We start from the raw sequence: 17,093 nt of genomic DNA on the forward strand, positions 1-17,093 counted from the left end.
TCATGAGAAGTTTCTAGGAAGATGGAAAAGTTCTATTTGTAGATGGGATTGTGGAATACAGGTGTATGCATTTGTCAAGACCCGGTGAACTTAAGATCTATCTTTTGTAATTTATATGTATTTTTTAAAAGATTTTATTTATTTATTTGAGAGAGACAGCACGAGCACGTGGACGTGGGTGCAAGGGGTGAGGGCAGAGAGGGAGGGAGAAGGAGAGGGCAAGAATCCCAAGCAGACTCAGCACTGAGCACGGAGCCCCACAATGAGGGCTCAATCTCACATGAGACCATGACCTGAGCCTAAACCAAGAGTCAGAAGCTCAACCCACTGAGCCACCCAGGCGCCCCTAATTTATATGTATTTTAAAAATTTTAAAACATTTGCTATAACATTCCTTTGTAATCAACAACTTTAAAATGTTAACAACCAAAAGCCCTCTGGGATAAACTTTGGAGGAGACATACACTTTCAACTGACCAACCAAATCTAGATTTGGACATAGTCTTACTTAGTGATGTTTGAAATATTTTAAAAATACTGAACTGAAGACCAAACTGCAGTATGTATGTGTATGTGTGTGTGCATTTATTTTGTAAATCCATTCATCCATACCAGAATCTTTGTTGACTGAGTTACTAGAATCTGAAAAGACGCACACCAAAGTACCAGTGTAAGCTCCCAATTGTGAAGTCCTAGTTGAAAAATGGGTAGGAAGGATAAGAGAGGAGTATTTCATATTGTTCAAACACTTCAAACAAATACTCTAATTTGCAAAAAAATCATGATTTTTAAGAGAACCTTCCAATGTTTATAGCAAACAAATTATACATTTTTAGATTACTTAGCAATAGGACAATTATTTCTTCAGGCACACACATAATCCCACACCCACAGATGTAATGACCTGGAAAACTTTGAAATGATGTTGTCACTTTTATTTTTAGTTATATTTCCACTTCTTCAGGAATTAATTCTCAAAGACTTTTCCCCTTTTGTTTTTAAATATATAGAGTGTGATACTTTTTTTTAAAAGATTTTATTTATTTATTTGAGAGAGAGAATGAGAGAGAGAGAGAGCACATGAGAGGGGGGAGGGTCAGAGGGAGAAGCAGACTCCCTGCTCAGCAGGGAGCCCGATGTGGGACTCGATCCCGGGACTCCAGGATCATGACCTGAGCCGGAGGCAGTCGCTCAACCAACTGAGCCACCCAGGCGCCCTAGAATGTGATACTTTCTTTTCTGAACACAGAAAAATGTTTTCTACCTGAATTTTTCTTTTGGATACAGGCATCTAGTATTTAAAAATCATTTTTATTTTAACTGTGAATTTCATACAATGCACTGATCACATGTATTCAGTTAATGAGTTCTGGCAAAAGGATACACCGGTAACATTCAAAATATAGCATGGCCATTGCCTCAGAAAGTCCTGTCTACCCCTTTCCATCCAATACCCAATACCCAGCCCTATTCAACCACGCTTGTTTTTTGTCACTATAGATCAGGGAGCTGAGTTTGCAATGATCATAAAACATTCTCCATTTTAATCCAGTTAAATGATTCAACTAATAAGAAGTAAGAAGTATGTAGTCCAGAAAGGATTTCCTTCTGCTTTATCTTTCCATGACAGTAGTCCCACCTATGTGTGCCCGCCTCTATGCAGAAATGTGGCAAACGAAAACAAGAGCCATTGAATCTGAACACAGCATGTGTTAGCATACCTGAACACTCCTTTTTCTGTTCACAGTTCTTCAGCCTACGAAGTTGTACCTAAATATACCACACACCATAAACTTATATATGCATTTTCCCAGAATGTACAAATAAAATAAGTTTTGTCTCCAATCGTTAGAAATATTCTTAATTCCTGTTGAGTTTGTTTGGAGGTGGCTGGTAAAAACCCAGGAGGTGATAGAAGAGTTAAGCTAATATTTAATTGCTACACTTTGGGCAGAGAGATTTGCTTATAACTTCACCAAAGATCTTTCAACAACCCAGACACACAAAAAACCTAAGGTTCTGTTCACTAAGTCAGTTCTCAAAAAACCAGCTAATACAGAACTTAGATAAACAACAGAAAGTGAAAATAAAATATTTCTTACCTCTTCAAAAAATTCTTGCCAGTATGATCCTTAAAGAATATGTAAGCAACTGACAATATGCATACATCATCACCATCACTTATACTGACTTAGACATCCCTGTTTTGAAAAGCCTACCCATTTATTTTGTATTGAATCTTCACTTTGGTCTGGGGAATCACTCTCTGTTATCAAACATTTGTAATGAAAAAAATGTTCCCTGGTGAGTAAGCAAGTAACAGCTACTGGCACAGGGCTATGGCCTCTAGCGTGGAAATTTTCCTGTGTACAACATTCTGCATAGATGATAATGTAGATGGTAACCCTTAGAGTTGTGCAGTGCACAACTTATACAACTGCACATGGTGGTCCTGCGGACATCCTCAGCATTTTACAATAGAAAATGACCCACTGTATTTACCCCAAAGATACAAAAGTAGGGATCCGAAGGGGTACATGCACCCCGATGTTTATAGCAGCAATGTCCACAATAGCCAAACTGTGGAAAGAGCCAAGATGTTCATCGACAGATGAATGGATAAAGAAGATGTGGTATATATATACAATGGAATATTATGCAGCCATCAAAAGGAATGAGATCTTGCCATTTGCAACGACGTGGATGGAACTGGAGGGTATTATGTAGAGTGAAATAAGTCAATCAGAGAAAGACATGTATCATATGACCTCACTGATATGAGAAATTCTTAATTGTAGGAAACAAACTGAGGGTTGCTGGAGTGGGGGTGGGGTGGGAAGGATGGGGTGACTGGGTGATAGACACTGGGGAGGGTATGTGCTCTGGTAAGCGCTGTGAATTGTGCAAGACTGTTGAATCTCAGATCTGTACCTCTGAAACAAATAATGCAATATATGTTAAGAAAAAAAAAAAAGAAGAAGACGGTAGCAGGAGGGGAAGAATGAAGCGGGGGAAATCGGAGGGGTAGACGAACCATGAGAGACGATGAACTCTGAAAAACAAACAGGGTTCTAGAGGGGAGGGGGGTGGGAGGATGGGTTAGCCTGGTGGTGGGTATTGAGGAGGGCACATTCTGCATGGAGCACTGGGTGTTATGCACAAACAATGAATCATGGAACACTTCATCTAAAACTAATGATGTAATGTATGGGGATTAACATAAGAATAAAAAAAAAAGAATAAAAAAAAAAAGAAAATGACCCACTAATGACTGTGATTTTTCCATTCCATTTTACAGGGGCTACTATGCACTATATGCTAGTATGCATTCATGTTTAGCAAAATTACAACTTTAGGCAGAAATCATATAGGACAAGAGAAGTACAGTATTATTCCATGAAACCTTCCAAAATATGATATTGATGTACTCATTGTTAAACCAACCTCTACCCAGGTGGGGTGATAATCATGAGCTGCAATGACATGGCAAGACCTGGCTGACACAATGAAAAAACTTCAAATATTAAGACAGTCTCTGTAACTCTTCTGGCGATGCTGCCCTGCATTGTAAGGTAGCATGACTTGAATGAAATGTTGATGGCCCTATAGATTTATCTGTTATTTTAGAGTTTTGAGAAATAGCTTTTGTACTCTATGAAGTACATTTAATTATTCTTTTACTTCTGACCTATGCATTACCACTGTCCTCCCATTTGGACTGTAGACTCTTGAAAATATTTAATACCCTTTCCAATATTCCCTGCAATTTCTAGAATCCCTCAATAGACTTTTGAATGACTGATTAATTGAGACATGAATATGTACATATGGTTTATTCCCCCATTGATTAAATGGCTCATTATCCTATTGTAACACCTTACAACAAAATGAATTATTATTAAATACCATGCAATGCAAACTCACAAAACACTTCAACACACTTTTATAAGGACAGAGAAAAGGTTGAAGCATGTCAAAAGCACCTGCTATATTCTATATTTGACAACTGAATTATTAAACAGACATTTCTGGAAAATTAAGTCTCAAAGCCTATATTGCTTTTTATTTTTCTGCACAGAAATAATGGCAGACTTTATAATTTTTTTTATTTTTAAGTCTTCAAAATATCTCCAATATTTCCAAAATATCTTCCTTATTAGGCATCACACAAGGATAGTAACAGATTTTTAAAACATCATGTTAAAATTAAAGTAAGTTACTTGTAGTCATCCTATGTAATGGAGATTACCACATGGCTAACTGATTCATGTTCTGTGTATCATACCTTCTAGAAGATCAACTTGTGTTTCTACAAACTCATTTTAAATAGAGAGTTTCCAGATAGTAAAAAAATCAAATCCACTCTATATCATTTCCTGTTTTCTCTCCAGCACAGTGGCAATATTCAGAGAAGCAAAACTTGAGCCTCCTGGCTACATTCTGAAGGTTTTTCCACGTGGGGCTATGTTAGATTGCATACCGTGGAAGATGGATTACTCAATGAAATAGATAACAAGTACCCCTGGTTTTCCAAAGTTTGTGTTATGCTTTTATGAAAGACCTACATCAGTACCTGTTTTTGTTAACTGACAGAAATCCAAAGAGGAGTTTTGCTTCTACGAAAGAAGAAGGAAAACGCAAACAGCATTTGGCATTTGTTTTGCAGTGAGCCTGTTAGAGAGGCAGCTCTCACCCTGAGCAGCAAGAGTGGCCCCATTGAAACTCCTTCCCCGGGAACCACACTCAGCATCTCAGCAGCAGACCTCCACAGCTCTGAACTGTGTCTGGGAGCATCTGTGCTTTATCTGGATTTATTTTGTGCATTTGTTAGCAAGATGTGTCCTAACGTACCAGAAAAGCCTGAGAGAGGTTATTTTTTGGGGTCTGGGAATGCTCCCAATTTTTTTTTTTCCATATAAATCAATGGTAATTTGCTTCTTTGCTTTATGCCATTTCAGCTTAAAGGAGATTTTATAGGAATACTCTGCTTTCGGATACTGGGGTAAACTTGTATAAGTAAAGCTCCTACTGTCCTTTTACTTGTGACTTTCATATGTAATCATGGCTTCTCCAGCAAACGCATCTGTAAATTCTTGTCCATTCCTACATGTCATCTCTAAATGTAATATAGTTACTCTGAAAATATATTTATAAGGTCTAACATTTTCAAGTGCTTGTCACAGGCCAGGCATATTTAAATATTTTCTCCTACAATCCTTTCTGTGGTCCTATAACAGAAGTACCTCAATCCTTCCCATTTTACAGATGAGGAAAGTGAAGCTCAGGAATTAAAAGTTTGTCCAATATCTCACAATTAAAGTAATGACACTGTAACTCCAGAGCCAACCTCTTACACTTTATATTATGCTATTCATTTGAAAGAGCCCATGTATCTCATCACATTATCTCTTGCTTTATAAATATAACTGCTTTGGAACTGAGTAGAAGTTGTAAGGTCATAGCAGTAGAGAGATATTATAGATTTAATTCACAAAATTCTTTTATATATTTTCACATACAGAAATCAAGCTGAAATTCCAAAAATTGTTTTACCTGAGAAATATATGCAATTAGGAAAAAAGCCACACATTAGTAATTATACAATAGAGAAAGTTTAAATAAAAGACTCATGGGCCCGGTTACATTATTTGTCCACATCATATGCCATCATGGAACTAAGATCCTTACTATATCAGAGGCTAATGGTAAAACTCTAAGCTATAGGCTTTGTGATTACTTTGGTGACCTCACCCAAATCAACTGGGATGGTACAGAGATGTGTCAATTACATAGAAATGTTAAATTTTTAGGAAAGAGCTTCCAATGCCAACTTTTATCTCATGCAATCATATAAATTATGATCTGTAATGACTAAACACTTTCTTTTCAGGTAATGGTCAGATTTGTTTTTTGTTTTTTTGTTTTTAAATCTACTCATTAGCCATATTGTTGGCTCAACAGTCACAGACATTAGATTAGATACAAACTCTGGCCACAACACATAGTGTCCTTCATAAAATACTGCCATGTATCCAAATGCCATGTTACATAAAGCTGGCATAGAGAATCTGCATTTTGGTAAGCTAATAAAATTGGTATCCAAAGGCTCTCATTTTTATCACAGGAACACTATGTATGTTCCGCACTTGGAGAGCAAACATGGCCAATGCTCTGATATGGTCCCAACAAGAGAAGGAATAGAAAATTCTACCAATAAATCCAGCCAAGAACTTTAAAGATCGGAATGTCAATCCAAGCAAAGACTTGCTCTTGTTCTCTAGTAATAACTAAAAGCCAAATCTGAAAAGTACGAAAGCCAAAGAGAGTCTGAAAAAAAAAAGTGATACCATAAAAGAAAAAAATGGAGGAAAGAAAAACAATGGACAAACGTGCAAAGAAAACAATGGATGTAAAAAAGAGAGCTGGTAGTCAAGGACAGTGGAGGTGTAGAAAGGCTGAGAAAAATTACTTGAACCAAAAGTAGGTGAAAGAAACAGCTTACAGCAGAAAATACCAGTCTTTTTTTTTTTAAGATTTTATTTATTTATTTGAGAGAGAGAGCATGAGAGGGGGGAGGGTCAGAGGGAGAAGCAGACTCCCTGCTGAGCAGGCAGCCTGATGCGGGACTCGATCCCGGGACTCCAGGTTCATGAACTGAGCCGAAGGCAGTCGCTTAACCAACTGAGCCACCCAGGCGCCCCAGAAAATACCAGTCTTAATAGTATTTTCACATGATATTTAACTGTCCCTTAAAAGCTCCCCCCCAAAAAACTGTTTGTTTTTTATCTCTATACAATTGCCATCAAGGAATCAATGTTTATAAAGATGACCCTGATTTTGGGATCCTTTCAAGTAAAGTCGAGTATATCCTGTTTCTTATGCCACAACAGAATACAATACAATGAACGAAAAAATGTTCATCTAAGTGGATATGCCAATTAAAAAATACAAATTAAAGAATAAAATTATGCCAATTAAAGAGGAAATGCTCATCTACCTAAACATTTCAATGTTCTCCAATTCCTGGTATACGTGTCATGCCATAGAAGTAACGCATCACAGTAGGTAACTCTGTTGCTGAGATATGGATCTTTCTATCACTTAGATTTTCACCAATACTCTTTTTTTTTGGGTGCCTGGGTGGCTCAGATGGTTGGGCGTCTGCCTTCGGCTCAGGTCATGATCCCAGGGTCCTGGGATCGAGTCCCGCATCGGGCTTCCCGCTCCTTGGGAGCCTACTTCTCCCTCTGTTTCTCTCTGTCTCTCATGAATAAATAAATAAAATCTTTAAAAAAAAAATACTCTTTTTTTTTAAGATTTTATTTGTTTGACAGAGAGAGAGAGACAGCGAGAGCAGGAACACAAGCAGGGGGAGTGGGAGAGGGGGAAGCAGGCTTCCTGCGGAGCAGAGAGCCCTATGTGGGGCTCGATCCCAGGACCCCGGGATCATGACCTGAGCCAAAGGCAGACACTTAACGACTGAGCCACCCAGGTGCCCTTTCACCAATATTCTTAACTACAAAAGGAAATTATGTAACATAAAATGAGAAAAGTCTACCAATACTTTTAAGAAGAAATTCCATTAGAAATATTAATGTTATTTTTACCGTATAGTATGTAGACCATTTAATTTAACCGTATTTTTAACACTGTAAAACACGTTTCATATATTTTTACAAATGACATTTGCTTATAAAAATAAAAAAGTTCACATTCTTGAATCAAAAAAGTAACTGAAAGTCCATTTTTAATCTGATTTTTAAAATAACTAATCATCCATCAATAACTGTACTTCTTTCTCCTTAAGAATTGATCCAAAACTCTAAAGACAATAACCACTGGGCATTATTTGAGAAGCACCAGGAAGACTTCTTTCTTTTCCCAACACACCAAAAATGTACAGCAAAAACCTCTTTGTTCCCTACCTTTGTGTTCTTAAGATAAAAATATTGCTCACTCTGTGTGTGGGGTTTGGCACGGGGCAGAAGAGGGAGAGGGGGGAAGGGGGTAGAAAGAGAGACTAGGAACCTGAAGGGTGAATAGAGACTGAAATGTGACAAGTACCAAGCGGGAGTTGAGGCATGTGTTCAATTCTTCACCACCCCTTCCGTTTAGCTCCAGTCATGCTGTTAGACAATTGTGCTTAACTCTTCTAGGAACACTCCTCGAAAATACTGTCTACCTGGTATGCATAACAGAGTAGTAGCTATGCAAACATAATGGAATTTACAGAGAAAACTACATCATTGTTATAAATTGACTTGAATATACTTAAAAAAAAAAAAAACTCAGAGTGGTAGAGATCAAACAACTCCAAATCATGCAAGAATGCATCTTTAAAAAAAGATATCCTGGTCATCAGAAACCTCACTGAACTACTCTGAATGACAAAAAGAGCGAATGCATTGACTTTTGATTCTCCTGCTGATAGCTTATAAGAATTATTTAGTTATTTGAATGAAACCTTCCTTGTTTAATTGCAGCAGATGGTCTCTGTCTTTTTCACCCGCTGATCATGGAATGTTCATGTGTAAAACCCAAACAGATGATCTCTTCTATGATGTCTTTTAAATATCAGAAAAATTTTCCCTCATTTGAAAGTAATGATTTTCACGAAAAAAAAGGGAAAATCCAGCAATTAATGAAAGATTTTTAGATCACAACTAGGATTCTTATTTTTTTTTCATTAATGGGTTCATTAATGCTGTGTTAGCTGAAAGGCCAATGGTAATGGTTGTACCATGAATGAAATCATGCCACCATGACTGAAATCCAAGTTTGTGCATGCACAGCCGGTGCCAACTTTCACCGCACCTGCTGCCCAGTTGACAATGGATGCTACATCCTATTGATTAATTGATACACTGTTTTCAAACCCACTAAATATGTGAAGATGTGTGCATCTTAGTAGCAATAAAGTATGAGATTTGGGGAAGTCAACCTAGAACTTAGTTCATATTTTTCAAATATACTTGAATATTCAACATGAATAATGTGACTTAGAGGTTTTTAAAATTTTTTTATTGTTATGTTAATCACCATCTTAAAGAGTTTTTTAAAAATGTCCCCAAATATGTCCCTTTACCAGGCTATAAGTTTATTTGCCTTGAAGGGGGGAAATGGGCAAATGTTGCATACTACATAATTTACTTATTTATTTATGATACTTATTTATAAGTATACTTACAATTTATTGTCCATCTCCCCCTACTACTATGTTAGCCTTACCAGAACAGGGATTTTTTTTTTTTAAAGATTTTATTTATTTATTTGAGAGAGTGAGAGATCACGCGCAGGGGGGAGGGGGCAGAGGGAGAAGCAGACTCCCCGCTGAGCAGGGATCCTGATGTTGGGCTCCATCCCAGGACCGTGGGATCATGACCTGAGCCAAAGACAGACACTCACTTGACCGACTGAGCCACCCACATGCCCCCAGAACAGGGATTTTGTCTGTTTTGTTCACTGACACTTTTCTGGTATTTTGAATAAGACCTGGTACATAGTAAGTACTCAATAAATATTGGTTGAAAAAATGGATCACCAAGCATTTTGATGATTTATTCTTTATTGGGTTTCACAGTTTTGCTGTGAGTAACCCCCCCTTTTTTTAATTCCCTAATCATGGCTCTTGTCATATCATAGATTTTGAGTGTTTGAATAAACCATGAAGTCCTGAGGTCAGGAATGGCTTCAACTGGGTATTTTTATGAGTTAGGCACTTACTTAGTGCCTTCCGTGGTGTCAGGCAGACAGTAGGGACTCGATAAGTATTTGTAGAATGCTAACCACTTAGCAAATTTTCACAGTTTAGTGAAATGTTATGTCAAATAAAAATTAAAAGAAACTTAGCCAAAATAATGGATTAGAGAAGGAAGGATTCATCAGTGAAAGCAAGGTATTAAATATGTAACTCTAGCAAAAAATTCAATATCTATACTAGATTTTGAAATATTCCGTGAGTCTTTATCAGTCACGGGATCATCCAACTGCCACTGCTCATTAATTTTGTATGCATTGGATTTTATATTATAAACTGGTAAGTAACTATGTTTCATATTCAGAGATTCATTCTGGTGATGTTAAATGACAGGAATGTGAATGCACTTTAAAAGGGTCTATGGTTGCTATGTATTAAACCTATTACTGAACAACAATAATAAAATAATACTAAAAACATTAACAACAGTTTCATGAATGAATTTGGTCTAGCCAGAACATTAAGTCTTTTCAGTGTTTAATGTTTATGGGCAACATTACTCATGGAAATGTAGAAATTATTACATTATAACTCTAAATATTCCTCAAAGATGTAGGACCCCTTTGGAAAATGTCAGAAGAAACAATTACACAATTTTCCCTATCACACAATAAATCAATGGAAGAGTCGGGGCGAAGACTAGAGGATCCCGATCTTCTTCAGAGCCACTTAGAAGTTAATGTTGATCCCTTGCACTCATATCTGTCCTCGATTTGCAGCCTTCCCTACATGATGCACAGTATCTTACTGCAGAGTGGCAAGGGCTAGTTGCAACAAAACACACCATATATGTAGGTTTGAGGCTCTCTTGCAGATGAGATATTCAAACAGTATCTAGGAGGGAAGAAAGATAATACATTTGGGTGTGTTTATTTTAAATTATTAAATTTAAATTATCCACTTAAAATAGGCAGCTTGCGGTAAAGGCTGGCATTTGGTCTGCCTATAGGACTTGATCTTCAAGTATAGTTGTTCTTTTTTTTTTTTTTTTAAAGATTTTATTTATTTATTTGACAGAGAGAGGCACAGCGAGAGAGGGAACACAAGCAGAGGAGTGGGAGAGGGAGAAGCAGGCTTCCTACGGAGCAGGGAGCCTGATGCGGGGCTCGATCCCAGGACCGTGGGACCATGACCCGAGCCAAAGGCAGACGCTTAACGACTGAGCCACGCAGGCACCCCCAAGTATAGTTGTTCTTAATAATGGGAAGAAATGCATTCAAGGACTGTAATTCTTCAAAGTGAAGGGGGACTAAATACATATATTTTTGAACTGCATAATATCAGTTTCAATTGAACAGCATGTTTATTTTTTTATTTTTTAAGATTTTATTTATTTATTTGACAGAGAGAAATAGCGAGAGCAGGAACACAAGCAGGGGGAGTGGGAGAGGGAGAAGCAGGCTTCTCGCTGAGCAGGGAGCCCGATGCGGGGCTCGATCCCAGGACCCTGGGACCATGACCTGAGCCGAACGCAGACGCCTAACAACTGAGCCACCCAGGCGCCCCTGAACTGCATGGTTAAAAATAAAGCAACCTCCTTCAGAACAGCAAGATGTCTATGAGAATATGACCTACAACCAAAAAAGGTATTATTAATCACATTAAATAATAATGTTTAAGAGCCATAGCTCCCGTAAAAAAAAAAAAAAAAAAAGTAAAAATTGTCAAGTGGGTATTTTATTAGAATTTGTCAAAAATCTGCATTTAACTAAACATAATTATATACAATAGAATGGAAATATGATGCATAGAATAGATGATTAGGTTACAAAATGTAAAACTTAAAATGCACAAGATATGAGTTCCTGCAGTAAATATTTCTCTTAATGACATAGCTAAGTTTCACTCAGACTCAACAGAGAGGTCACAAAGGATGAGACATTTTGGATTGCCTTTCATGGAAGACCAGAAATTTAGAAGGTTGACTGAACTGTATAAATATTAAAGGTTCTTTGCCAGCTCCTAATGTTATAGCTTTATTCATTGTGAGGTGCAGAAAGTGAGAGGAAAGAATCAAATCAAGAAAGCCTATATAAGAAATAGTGGTCATATTCGGCAGTATACAAGCTCACTGTAAAAAGAAGCATAACGGAAATTCATGAAGAGCTATGCAAGAGAACGCAAATGACCAATGGTTGGTTTAATCAGGGATCGCTGAAGGAAAACCCATCTGTGCACCGAGTAGCTCTCAGGTAAACTGTGGCTTCCCAGTTTTGCAGCTCTCCTTTCTTCCCACACACAGTGGTTAGCCTCTCTCTTCTGCCCACTGATAAGATTTCCTGAACTGACTGGAACACGAAGAGAGAAATAAAAGTCATGTGTTCTTGGTTCTTGAAGGCACAAGTCAAGTCCTAAGTTCATTCCCTGAAAATGAATTCATCCACCCTCATGTGCCTCTCTCGTACTATGCTTTGCCATAAATGCCTCAAATCCATTTTGGTACTGCAAAGCAGCATATTTCATGAAATATGTGATAAGTTCACACATCTGAGATTAGAATTTGGCTGATTGTCCTTTCAAATGCTAAATAAAAACCAGGTTGATTGCTATAGCACTTTGTCAAAGATACCAAATGGAATCCATGTTTCACAAATGGAACTAGGGCATACTCACGCCAGATTCACTGTCTAAATATATAAATTAATTCTTCAAGAAATATACTTCTATAAAACATTAACACTGGTGTCTTTCAGAGTGTTAGAATCTCTTCTATAACATAATTGGCATGAAGTATTTGAAAAGTAGTTCCAATGCATGATCTAAATGGCTTAAATATTTTTGATGGTTTTAATAGTACCAAATTTTTCATCTTAAATCAACCTTATATAAAATATTTATAAGATAACATGTAAAGTGTGTAAAAAGTCTTTATCTCCTGTTCTGTCCCTTTGTTAACTCTCTACAGAGTGATATAAATAATAGCAGTGAATAAAATGTGAGAAAAACGCAACTGTGCACAAAAATTATATTGCATCTAATTAAACTTTGAAGAAAAAAATAAACTAAAAATGAATGACAATTCATTTATGGCAAGACAGTAAATTGCTGTAACTATCATAAAATCATCTATATTAATATTCTTTCCTGAAATTAAATTTAAAATAAATTGAACAGTTTTCTTGGTAACTTTTTTGTCTTTTGTTTTTTTGGGGAACAGTTTCAAGAAGTTGACATATACAGTTCCTTTCTGTGTTTTGAGACTTAAAAAAGACTTGTAAGAACAGGAAGAGTGGATTGACGTTGAAAATCTTAGCAGCCAAACTTTTCCTGTTCAGGATTTGTCAAATCAAAGAACATCAGTAGAGTATCTAATATACCTTTCTAGAAAAGTTATGACCTATCAGCAGTTATTCAAATGGGGTTGAAAGTGGTCTTTACCTGATTGGATAATATAAATCTTGAGATGATGGTAGAGAAACGACTGGGGAGGAGAAATAAATCCTTCAGTAATCCCATAAATCATGTAAAAGAGCCTTCAGCTCCTATGTATCAGGGTTAAATTTATACATTTTAGCACAGTTTAATATAATGTGTGGACAGAGATGAATATTGCACTGAAGGCTGATTTATACTAGTTCTAGAAGTTTCTATAAAACTAATTTTGTGTTTCCTTATAAATTAGTATCATACACCTATTTGGAATGAGTATTTAATATAAAGCTTTCATTAGTATTTAAACTACAAATATACACAAAATATAGAAACTTTCAAACACCATTTTCTGAATAAAATTTTGCTAATTCTTTTGGGTTTAATATATTTTTCCAAAAATAAATCAAGAATTAATGTCAAAGTATTTCTGAAAGCACTAGATCTACATGTCAAGGACATTTTGACATTCATTAATCCATAAGAAAAGGTAAAAATACAAAAGAAAACAGACTATTTCTGATTTGGGATCAATTAAATTAATCAAGTAGTTAGAAAGCAGTGGGACAAAATGCTTAAAATGAAGCTAAATATGTTTCTCCAAGCTATGGAGGAGGTTGGGTTAGACACACTGAAAGGCTTCGTGATTCTATGATTCTAAGATTCTGTGATTCTATCAAATATGGATAGATATTGGATAATAATATGGATCCAAGAGTACTGAATCTCCAAAAAGAAAAGTAAAAGTTTAGTAAAAACTCATTGTAAACCATCTTAATTATATAGTTCCCTACATGAAATCTTATTCGCTCGTAACTCTGCCCTTTCATGATGAAGTAGCTGCTGTCCCTGCCTGCCATATCCACTTGGCCTTACCTTGTCACACCAAAGGCTGCTTAATAGGATCATCCGTGATTCTCTACCTAAAGTCTTTATCTGGCTGTGGAGTGTACTCAGCCTGGGTGGAGGGCAAGCCAGAAGTGCTTCAGAGTTCAAGCCCCTGAAAGCAGCCTCCAGCCACTGATGAAAGGGAGTTGGAGGATATACACCCCCGCATCCTCACCTCTCAGTTGGGATAACTTTGAGCTGGACTCTACTCTGTCTCTCACGGTTCTCTAGTAGGACCTAGTTCCAGTTGCCCACAGTGGCAAATATCTTGATAATGCCACACTATTTTTTTTATTATGTTCAGTTAGCCACTGTAGAGTACATCATTAGTTTTTGATGTAGCGTTCAATGATTCATTAGCTGCGTATAACAACCAGTGCTCATCATATCATGTGCCTTCCTTAATATCCATCATCCAGTTACCCCATCTCCCCACCCTCCTCCCCTCTGAAATGCTCAGTTTGTTTCCCAGGGTCCATAGTCTCTCATGGTTCATCTCCCTTTCTGATTTCTCCCTCTTCAGATTTCCCTCCCTTTTCCCTAAGGTCCTCCGTGTTATTGCTTATGTTCCACATAAGAGTGAAACCATATGATAATTGTCTTTCTCTGCTTGACTTACTTCACTTAGCATAATCCCCTCCAGTTCCATCCATGTCGATGCAAATGGTGGGTATTCATCCTTTCTGATGGCTGAATAATATTCCATTGTATATATGGACCACATCTCCTTTATCCATTCATCTGTTGAAGAGTATCTCGGCTCCTTCCACAGTTTGGCTATTGTAGACATTGCTGCTATGAACATTGGGGTGCATGTGCCCCTTCTTTTCACTACATCTGCATCTTTGGAGTAAACACCTAGTAGTGCAATTGCTGGGTCGTAGGGTAGCTCTACTTTTAACATCTTGAGGAACCTCCACACTGTTTACCAGAGTGGCTGTATCACTTTGCATTCCCACCAACCGTGTAAGAGGGTTCCCCTTTCTCCACATCCTTGCCAACATTTGTTTCCTGTTTTGTTAATTTTTGCCATTCTAACCGGTGTAAGGTGGTATCTCATTGTGGTTTTGATTTGTATTTCCCTGATGGCTAGTGATGTTGATAATGCCATGCTATTAACAGGCTTACCTTTTTTCCCTTCCTCAATTCCCTATTTCCTACTGGTATCTCCAGTGATCACCTCTCAAAAACCACTTGTGTGGGACTACTTGTCTCTGGGTTGGCTTCTGGAGAAACCCAAACTCTGGGCACACATATTAACTCTAAAATGAAACAAATAGGGGTGCCTGGGTGGCTCAGTCAGTTAAGCGTCTGCCTTCGGCTCAGGTCATGATGCCAGGATCCTGAGATAGAGCCTCACATCAGGCTCCTGGCTCAGCGGGGAGCCTGCTTCTCCCTCTCCCTCTGCCTCTTCCCCTGCTCATGCTCTCTCTCTCTCTGTATCTCTGTGTCTCAAATGAATATAAAATCTTAAAAATAAAATAAAATAAATCAAATAACTTTATATGTGATTAGTTGAGACTAATATTGGACAAAAGAGCAATGTCCTCGTTCTTGGCTAATAGGACCTTTTATAATGTATGAATAGAATATGTGAAAAGACCAAGCACTGATCGGCTTTATAGCAGTGTTTCTCAGCCTTGCTACTACTGACATTCTGAGATAGACAGTTCTTTGTTGTGGAGACTGTCCTGTACATTGTAGGACATTTAGCAGCATCCTTAGCCTCTACTCGCTAGATGCCAGTAACATCCTCCATCCTGCTGTGAAAACCAAAAATCTCTCTAGACAATGATAAATGGTGGTGGGGGGGATCATCTCCCACTATCCCTCCGTTAAGAGCCACTAGATTATAGAAACGACTTCATTTAACACATTCAATTAAATTCACTCATTCAGCTATAACATAACAGAATAAACATGATAGAACAGGCATTGTATTAGTAAATGATAACAAAAAACAACAACATATGTAAGTTCCTGATTTCAGAGTTTATATTCTTGTCAGAGGAAAAGAATTAAAACAAACTATTAACTCACAGTTAAAAATTTTCTGTAATTCTCAGGCATTTTCCAATGGAGGCTGTAGAATGAATAATTTCTTTCCAAAATTATATACATATATATATATATATATATACACACACACACACACACACATATATTTCCAAAGTGTGAGTGTATGTCTACAAATTGTGTGTGATTTTAATTCTGATGAAGCAAAAGGCTGTTAATTTTCACAGTGTAAGTTCTGCATGGTGGGAGTGAAGGGTGAGATATCTGCCCTTGGTTTTTGTTTCATGCCTTCTGTGCTGAAATACTGTGGGAGATTGAGCACATTGTGCTTTCTTTCACTATTGCAATTTTGTCCTTTTTCTTTCCTCCTTGCATGTATTTGTCCTGTAACTTCCACCTACCTTCTCCCAAAAGTGTTTTTTTTTTTTTAAATAACATGCGAACAACTTTAAATGATTATGATAAGGGCAAAAATGAAAGAAGCATTGGAAGGTAAATTTTCTTAATTTTTAGCCCACTTTTCTCAGAATTGCTATGAGATTTTCTCTCCTAATCTCATGTAACTTTTTTATGAATCACATAAAAATTGTCTTCACCATGTCCTAGTATTGCAGTTGTAGGAGGCAAAATACCTCTTTGTGCTCGTCAGTCCTGCAGATATAGAAGGCCTTATCCTGTGATCACTTGAGAGTCTGTACCTGAGGGCTTCCTCTTCTGTTGATCTGTGCATGAGACCAACAAAAAGTGACAAGCACAGTAGCATTAATGCCTCCAGAGTAACTCTAAGCCAATGATGGATGCAAGCTGGAAAATAACGATCCCAGCTTCTGACATGTTTCCCACACTGTCTTCTAGAATTTTCCAAGGGTATTGAGCCACTGTGTAGCCTATTTATTGGCTTGCTTTCCTTTCCTGTCTCAATTCCTCATGGTCCTATGATACTCTCTAGATCCATTCACCAATGAAGCATTCCAATGTTGCACTGGAATGATGGGCTAAAAGAAAAGATCACCACGTTTTGGAGTTTCTAGTCTAACATGAATAGTAGACATTATTGTTAATA

This window comes from Mirounga angustirostris, unplaced genomic scaffold (genome assembly GCF_029215605.1).
Source record: "Mirounga angustirostris isolate CCGP_5_RB_7025 unplaced genomic scaffold, mMirAng1.0.hap1 SCAF_1, whole genome shotgun sequence".
Lineage (NCBI taxonomy): Eukaryota > Metazoa > Chordata > Mammalia > Carnivora > Phocidae > Mirounga > Mirounga angustirostris.